This window comes from Monodon monoceros, unplaced genomic scaffold (assembly GCF_005190385.1).
Source record: "Monodon monoceros isolate NGI ecotype Baffin Bay Population unplaced genomic scaffold, NGI_Narwhal_1 Super_Scaffold_21, whole genome shotgun sequence".
Classification (NCBI taxonomy): domain Eukaryota; kingdom Metazoa; phylum Chordata; class Mammalia; order Artiodactyla; family Monodontidae; genus Monodon; species Monodon monoceros.
In genome coordinates, this window is record NW_021703778.1 from 158,820,163 (window position 1) to 158,828,166 (window position 8,004).

Below are 8,004 nucleotides of genomic sequence, written 5' to 3' on the forward strand. Positions count from 1 at the left end.
TCTAGAGAGGCATTTGAAGAACATCTAGAACAAAAACCTCCTATTATGGATGAGGAACCTGAGCTCACAAAGGTAAAATAATTTACACAACTTCTAAATGACAGAGACTGGAATAATTTTCAAGCCTCCCAGGTCAGGTTTTTCCTTTACTGCAGACTCCTCTGGATGCAGGCAACAAATCAAACTGTCAGAGGGGGAAAAATAATTATTGGCCCAGAGAAGTAAAGTCCAGGGGCAATTTCGGGTATGGCTGAATTCAAATGCTCAACTCAGTTTGCCAGGAAGACATATTTCACCACCATTCCTTTCCACCTTTTGCTATTTTGGCTTTTATATCATGTCAAAGATGGCTACTGGCACCTCCAGGCTGAGGTTCCACAACTTAGAAAATCCAGTGGGAAGAGAGAGTCTCTTTCCTGACTCGAGATGCTGGTTCCCCTGCCTTTGTTCACTGCTTTGAACCAGTCGCTGTGGTTAGAGTTTCTCTCATAGATGACACATGCTCCTGGAGTATAAGACAGTCACACCCTAAGCTCAGAGACTGAAAGGAGAAGAGAGAGTGGCTTCTCAATGGAAAATCAGAATATTGTTACCAAAAGGAGGAGGGAAAAGAGTCTGTTTCTATCACAGCATCCTTCTAGGCTGTGTGGTCCAGATACACCTGTGACATCAGACACACACCTTGTATTATTCTCAATTGAAAGGAAGGTTAGTTTATTTAATCTTATGAAAGGGGAGAAAATGGTCTTCTTTTCATGGAGAATAGACACCTTGCACAATGTTCACTCTGGAAGGTAATGTCAGGAAGGATCCTGGCAGGCAACAGGGGCTCACTCTAATTCAGATAATCTAAGAGAGTTTAATAAAGAGATATTTACAAAAGCAAAGGGTGTAGGGGAGGTACAGAGATGGTGCAGTACCTGGAGGGTAGTGACGTCTGGGTTCCCTGACCCCCCTGGCCCTGAAGGGGCAAGAGGAGGGGGTGACCCCTAAACCAGGAGGCACAGAGGACTGTTTGGAGAGGGCAACTGGATTGAAGCTGTGACCTTTAGTGAGGATACAGTCTCAAAATGGGAGCTGGGGAAACAACAAATTCCCAAACCTTCCTCTCCTCCCTCCATCCAATTTTCTGTAGAAGGTCTCTATTGGGTGACCCATCAGGAGGCCAGAAGCAGGAATCTCATCATTGTGGATCATAAGGTCAGCCTCTCAGAGCACAATGCTGGACAGGCAAGGATCAAGATTGGGTCCAGACAGTATTCAGTTTCTCAGTTATATTTGCACCCTATTCATGGGCCATGAGATGTCTGACTGTATGCCCTTGTCTAAACTCCTATACTGCAGCATTGCCCGCTAAACATCTATAATTGAAATCCTTTGAAACATGTGGGATTGTGAACATACATGACAACAGCAACAGTGAGGCCCACTGGGGCTTCATTTTGGTTTGGGGTCATAAGACTTGCTCGAGTGTTTGTTCCTTTGTTTGCTAGCTTTGTGGCCTTGAAAAAGCCAGATAATCTCTCAGAGACGGAGTTTCCTCATCTTCAATATGAAGATAATATTTCCCTTGCCCATCTGATGGTATCTGTCATTCAGTACAAATGAAATATTAGATATAAAAGTGCATGGGGAGGGCTTCCCTGGTGGCGCAGTGGTTGAGAGTCCGCCTGCCGATGCAGGGGACGCGGGTTCATGCCCCGGTCCAGGAAGATCCCACATGCCGCGGAGCGGCTGGGCCCGTGAGCCATGGCCGCGGAGCCTGCGCGTCCGGAGCCTGTGCTCCGCAACGGGAGAGGCCACAGCAGTGAGGGGCCCGCGTACCGCAAAAAAAAAAAAAAAAAGTGTATGGGGAATGACAAAGTACTAATCTCATATTGATCATTTCAGCCTTTGTATGTGAGCATAGGTAATATAATGTTTTATTTATGGCTATGCAGTTTTGTAATTCTTACATCAGGAAAAGTTCTAAAGTGCATTTGATGCGTTCTATATGTGGCAGTATGTTTTAACCATGTGAAATTTGAAATGAGTTAATGAGAAATTAACCTCCAGTTTACTCCAGGATTGCATTGAGGAGATGATTTACTGTGATTCTGCTTATTGCTGGGGGAAAAATATAAAAGGTTAATCAAGTTTTCTGCCTGACAAGTGAGTCACTGTGCTTATTATCTGTTTATGAGTAGACAAAGGCACAGAACATCGTTGTGCCCCAGTGAGCTCTGCGAGTCCTTTAAAAACTGTACATTAGCCGTGGATCTTCCTACTAACTCTCCCCTGCAGCGTGCTGAGGATATTTTCCATAATATAACTAGGCTTATCACAATGTATTTCTGCACTGCTGGCTCCTAGGACAATTGCCCAGATTTTCAAACCCCTGATTGGAAGCTGTGGTTTGATAAAAACTACTTTGGAGAAAATGGAAACACTCCCCTCATCCCCTCTTACCTCCCCCCTTTCTTCTTAACCCCCATCCCTCTATGAATATCCTGGTTCCTAAGACTCTTTTGATCAGATTCCCTTATTGTCCCAGTTTCATGAGAACTCATCAGTGACAGCTTCCAGGGGTGCACTGAGAGTATACTATGTGTTAAGAACTCTACATCCAATATTTTACTTAATCTCCCCAATATCAGATGAAGTAGGTGTTATTATCTCCATTGTATGTGAAAGGACTGAAGCTTAGAGAGGCTTACAGCAGAAGAATTTGAATCCAAATGTCTGAGTCCAAAGCCTGTGACCCTAACCACCATACTTTATAGCCTATCTGTTTCCATGTTGTTCTTTCTCTCTTATAGTAAAATCCGATTGATCCTCATAGAAGAATGGGTCTTACTTGGGTCAAGATGCAGAGGGAGTTTTATTATTCTCATTTCAGAAGACACTTATGTACCCATTGCAGATACATTGCTGATACTTTTTTGGGAAAGGGACAGCCACTATCCCCTGAGGACCCTATGTTAACAGCTGAGAAGGGAATAGCTGTATTGAGTTGCTGTTCTCTGTTAGTCACCATGAAGTCTAGATTCTAATTATTGCGATATCACAATTCAAGGCCATCTGCAAGACAAATGGTCAAAAGCCAGAGTGCTCAGCTTTGCAATATACTATTGTGGTAAAAACATAACACAGGATTTTTTTTTTTTTTTTTTTTGCGGTACGCGGGCCGCTCACTGTTGTGGCCTCTCCCGTTGCGGAGCACAGGCTCCGGACACGCAGGCTCAGCGGCCATGGCTCACGGGCCCAGCCGCTCCGTGGCATGTGGGATCTTCCCGGACCGGGGCACGAACCCGTGTCCCCTGCATCGGCAGGCGGACTCTCAACCACTGCGCCACCAGGGAAGCCCAGGATTTTTTTTAATATAAAAAATGTAGGAGAATGCTCAGTGACTGAGAATCTATATATGGAACTTAATCTATTTTTCCTAAATGATGGCTATAAGAGGTTAAGCCCAATGATATAAATTTTACCTTGCTGAATTTCCCCATCAATTTCAGCTGTTCATATTCCATTTTTTACTTCTTAAGCACATTGGAGAAGTATATGAGAAAAAATGCACACTCATCTTTTTAAATGATATAAGAGATAGTGAACAATTTAATAGAAAGAAAAGAAAAACACTCAACTCATTTATTAATTCTTTTAATGAATTTTTGTCAAGTGCTTAATTTTTGCTGGGTTCCAGGAGTACTGGGAAACTTCTAGTCTAATAGGGGATCCAGGGACAAGCAATGTAATTTAGTGAGTATTACAGTAAGAGTTAAGTAAGAAGGGTGAGTGGGCATGACCACAACTGACTCAGTCTCAGAGGGTCTAGGAAAACGTCCAAGAACACTTGCTGTCTCCTTTGAGATCTAACGGCTGAGTAGGCCTTAATCAAGCTGGGGGAGGGTGTTTCAGGCTGAGGTGCAACACAGACAAAAGCCTGGCTCCATTTTAAGGAAATGAAAGTAGTTCAGCGTTGTTGGCACTGTGAGGGAGGAAGTGGCAAAAGATAAAGAATGGCAAGAAGCAGAAGCTAAATCTTAGAGAGTCTCTTAGCTCCGTTAAATGATTTGGACTTTTCTATTAAGGTCAATAAGTAGCTATTAAAATTTTTAAGCCAGTGAATGACACGATCAAATTTGTGCTTTAGGAAGATGACTACTCTTGACTCCAGGTCCCAGAGGACGCTGGTCTGGGTTGGCGTGCTGGTGCAGTGACACTGACCTTCACCTCTGAGGAAGCTGAGTCCTTGTTTTCCTTGCCTTTGTTGGGCCATAGATGTTGCAATACAGCTATGTTTAGACTCTACATACAGAAAACCCATATTCAAATGAAACATCAATTCCTGTAAGGACAAATTTCTGTCTCCCTGGAGTGGAAGATGTCTGTTGTAAACAACCTGCTACCAAAAGGCTGGCTGATCTCCTTGGTCTCCGCTGCTGGCAGGTTGGGCATTCAAGAGCAGCGTTAGCTAGATCAGTGGGGACCCATCAAGCCTCTGCCACACGCCCACTCTGTTCTTGCACCTTTTGTGCAGCACAGAATCATCCTTCCCCGCTGGTCGTTGAGAGACCCCTCTGCAGTGGATGTTCCCTGGGGGACAGTAATATTTGCATACTTTGTGCCCATTCCTATAGGTGAGTCTGCATACCTCTTCCCCAGACTTGCTTGTCCCTAGTTCTCCAGTCCTTTTCCTTCCAGACGCAAGGCCAATCATCCATACAAAATGGGTAACCAAGCTTGCTGTTCATCACTTCCTTACTGAGTAATTTCCTATCTCTCCCTTGACTAACGGACAGGTCTAAGATGCAGTTTTTACGTCTTCTCAGGGGATGGACACACAGAATTGAGCGATCAGTCACACCTAGTGGCAGCCTGCTTGCTAACGAATCCTCATATCGGCTCTCCTTACATCTACTTTCCCCTTGCCCTGATCTCTGGGATTATTCTCAAGCCTTTAAGCTGTGCTTCCAAGGGAGCCCAGGCTAAATGGTTGGCATCAGGAGTGACCTTAGAAATCAAACCATAAGAATGGGATTTCAAATTAGATTACTAGTGGTAGTTACTATTACCCTGCACTGGGTGCATCAGAGTTGGTTGAATATTCGTCCAGGTTGTAAAATTTTAACTGTGACATCACACCAGTGACAGCTATAAAGAAAGTGCCTAAACGTTCTAGATTCATTTTCCCATTCTCACAAGCTGGGAGTGCAGTGGCATAAATTACTATGTTGTCACACTTTTCTGAACATATGGAAGGAAAGCTGTTGGTGATCAGGGGGATAGCCGAATAGGTGCTGTGGGTGCTCAGGTGTATTCGTTCCCTGTGAAATATTTCAGCATTTCTTTTTTCTGATGATTTGGTAACTGACGGCATTTTCCACCTTCATAGATTCCATGCTCTAAATCAATGAAACTCTACCCTGATGTGTACAACTGAATTGCCTCAGTGCTTAAAAAAAATCAATGCATGTGTGGACTCCATCATTTAAATCAGAATGTCTAAAAGCGGGGCCCAGATATCTGTGTTTTTAAAAGCTCCTCGCATGGTTGTAACGTGCAGCCAGGGTTGATGACAGCACTTCCAGACCAACAGAGAGGGGAGGGTGGAGGGTGACTTACATTCATTGAGCAAGCACTACCATTGGCATCTTCCCTTTTTATATACATATGCAGTTTCAATAACAGTGATATGGGAAAGAGTAATCAGATTTCTTCTTGAAGGAACATGCCAACAGTTTGGTAGAAATACTTATATTTGATGCTTGGGGTAAAAGGTGAGTCCTCTCAAGGGCATGTTCAAAACAAAACTGTTTCCAAAAATCGCAGGCATATGACAAGGAGAGGAATTGGATGGCCTTTGTGGGACTGGGAAAGAGAATGTAAAGAAGAGGGATAGGAAAGAATAAAGCACAAAGTAGCCTGCTGTGAGCCTCCAGATCTTCCACGACTCAACTCCCAGTGCTTGGGGTTAGGTAGTAAGTGTTAAGGTTTCTGCCCAGGTGACATGGTCAGTATGAAAACAGGAGCTGGATGGTCAGGAATGTCTCTCCCAAGGTCTATGTCTCAATGTGATAATAGCTAATATTCACTGAGAGTAATTTTAGACATTCAGGAGTTGCAAATATAAGTTGAAAGATGCTGTCTGTCCCATTGTGACAGAAAAGGACCTGCTGATGTCAGGAGATCACCTTGGTGATGGGCTCACAGCTAGCGCTACACTTATGAGGCTCCACAGAGAGCCAGTGGGACCAAAAATGCCCCTCCCGGGTGCTAAGCTCTTGAGAGTAATCATGAACCAGCACCTCCCAAAGGGTGTTCTGTGGAACTGGAGTTCTACGGACGTTAAATGAAAAAAATATACAAGGGTTTCCTGATCAAAGACGTCGGTCAGAAGGGCTAAATGAAAGGTCTTCCAAAGCCTTTAGTTTGCTAAATGAGCCTGGTGAGGGTCCAAGAGGGGAAACAAGACTGCAGCTCTCCTGCATGTTCTCATGAAATACCTCAAAGACCCCAATTCCCTGAGAGTCATTCTGGGAAACATTCCTACAGGCCTATGTATGAATGACTGATGACAAATAGATGTTTTTGCAAGAAATGAACAGAGACAAAAAGATATAAGTACACGCACTTATACATTTTAAATTTGCCTTCTTTTTAAATCAGAAACAAAAGTAAGTTGTTTTTCCTTTTTCTAGAAATAAGCCTTCATCAAAACAAACTGTTAGGCCACGGGAATTCACTGGGCATTTCCGTTACTGGTGTCTCACCGCAGGGCCTATCTATTGAAGACAATGTCTGGAAGCTTCTACGTTGTCATTGTTGGTCACATGATAATCCAGTTTTTGAAATGGAGTTTCTGCCAGCTGGAAAAGCAGAATCCAAAGACGATCACCACCATCTGAACGAGTTCGTAGCTCACACTGCTATCGACCTCGTAGACAGAACATGTGGCTGTCAAACAACATGTACCTGAAGACGGGGGACGAGTTCAGTGAATGGTTTGTTTCAGCATTCGTCACTGCGGGTCATATGAGATTTATTATGTTGCATGACGTCAGGCAAGAAGCCGGAATAAAGAACTCCTTTATCGATGTCTATGATTTATACATAAAGTTTGAAATGAATCCATTTTATGAACCCAATTCTCCTATTTGGTCAAGCGCATTTGACAGAAAAGTTCAGTTTCTTGGGAAGAAACACCTTTTATGCTGAATGCAAAAAATTCGGAAGTAAACAGTGTCACTACAATAGGGTATACTCAGGAATGTGTACATTGTAAGTAACTTGATTAAACAGCATGGAAAAGTTTTAGTTGTAGTCTCAATTTATCGAAACCTAATGCAATTGCTTTCATATTTAAACATAGTATATTCAGTTTCTTACAATTATCAACAGATTGATATTTGCTTGTGAACAGTGTTATTTATGAAGAGTTCTTTATCGGTAATCTTGAAATATTTCTATTTTAAAAATTGAGAATAAGCTTTTGAATTTCCTCATTCAGATAGCTTGATCTTGTTCCAAATGTCATGGTCAAGATTTGGTAGGCAGATTTAAACCCAAAAGCTTCTGCAGTAGGGGATGAAGTTGATAGCACATACAGGGGCTCATCTATACATCTGAGATGTTATGAAAACGTATAGGTAGAATACATAGAAGTCGTATATGTACACTAAGAAGCCAAGAAGCCAGAGCAGACAGCTTTGTGTTGCCAAATGCCACAGGCCTGCCCCTGTCGGAGACTGGGAACGGCGATCCTCCTGTAATCCTAGAATCCTGGATCCATGTTTGTCAAGTGGGAGGCTAGGACCAAAGTGACAGGTTATGTTCTTATGTTTCCTTTCCTCAGACAGTAAACTAAAGATGAAGTGAACCCGTTGATAGCTGTACTAGGAAAAAGTTGTACGGCAGTTTTAGAATTGTAAACAAAGAAAAGCTTGCATCACATTAACCCGTGCGCTCTTGGCTGTTTAGGCTGTATACCATACCGGAGGGGGCGGGAGTGACTTCTTTTGT

The 8,004-nt window shown here is 43.1% G+C and overlaps 1 pseudogene; it reads left to right on the plus strand.

Annotated features, from left to right (window-relative positions):
* Positions 1–6,779: 6,779 nt before the first annotated feature.
* LOC114904950 lies at positions 6,780–7,282 on the plus strand (annotated as a pseudogene).
* The last annotated feature ends 722 nt before the right edge of the window (positions 7,283–8,004 follow it).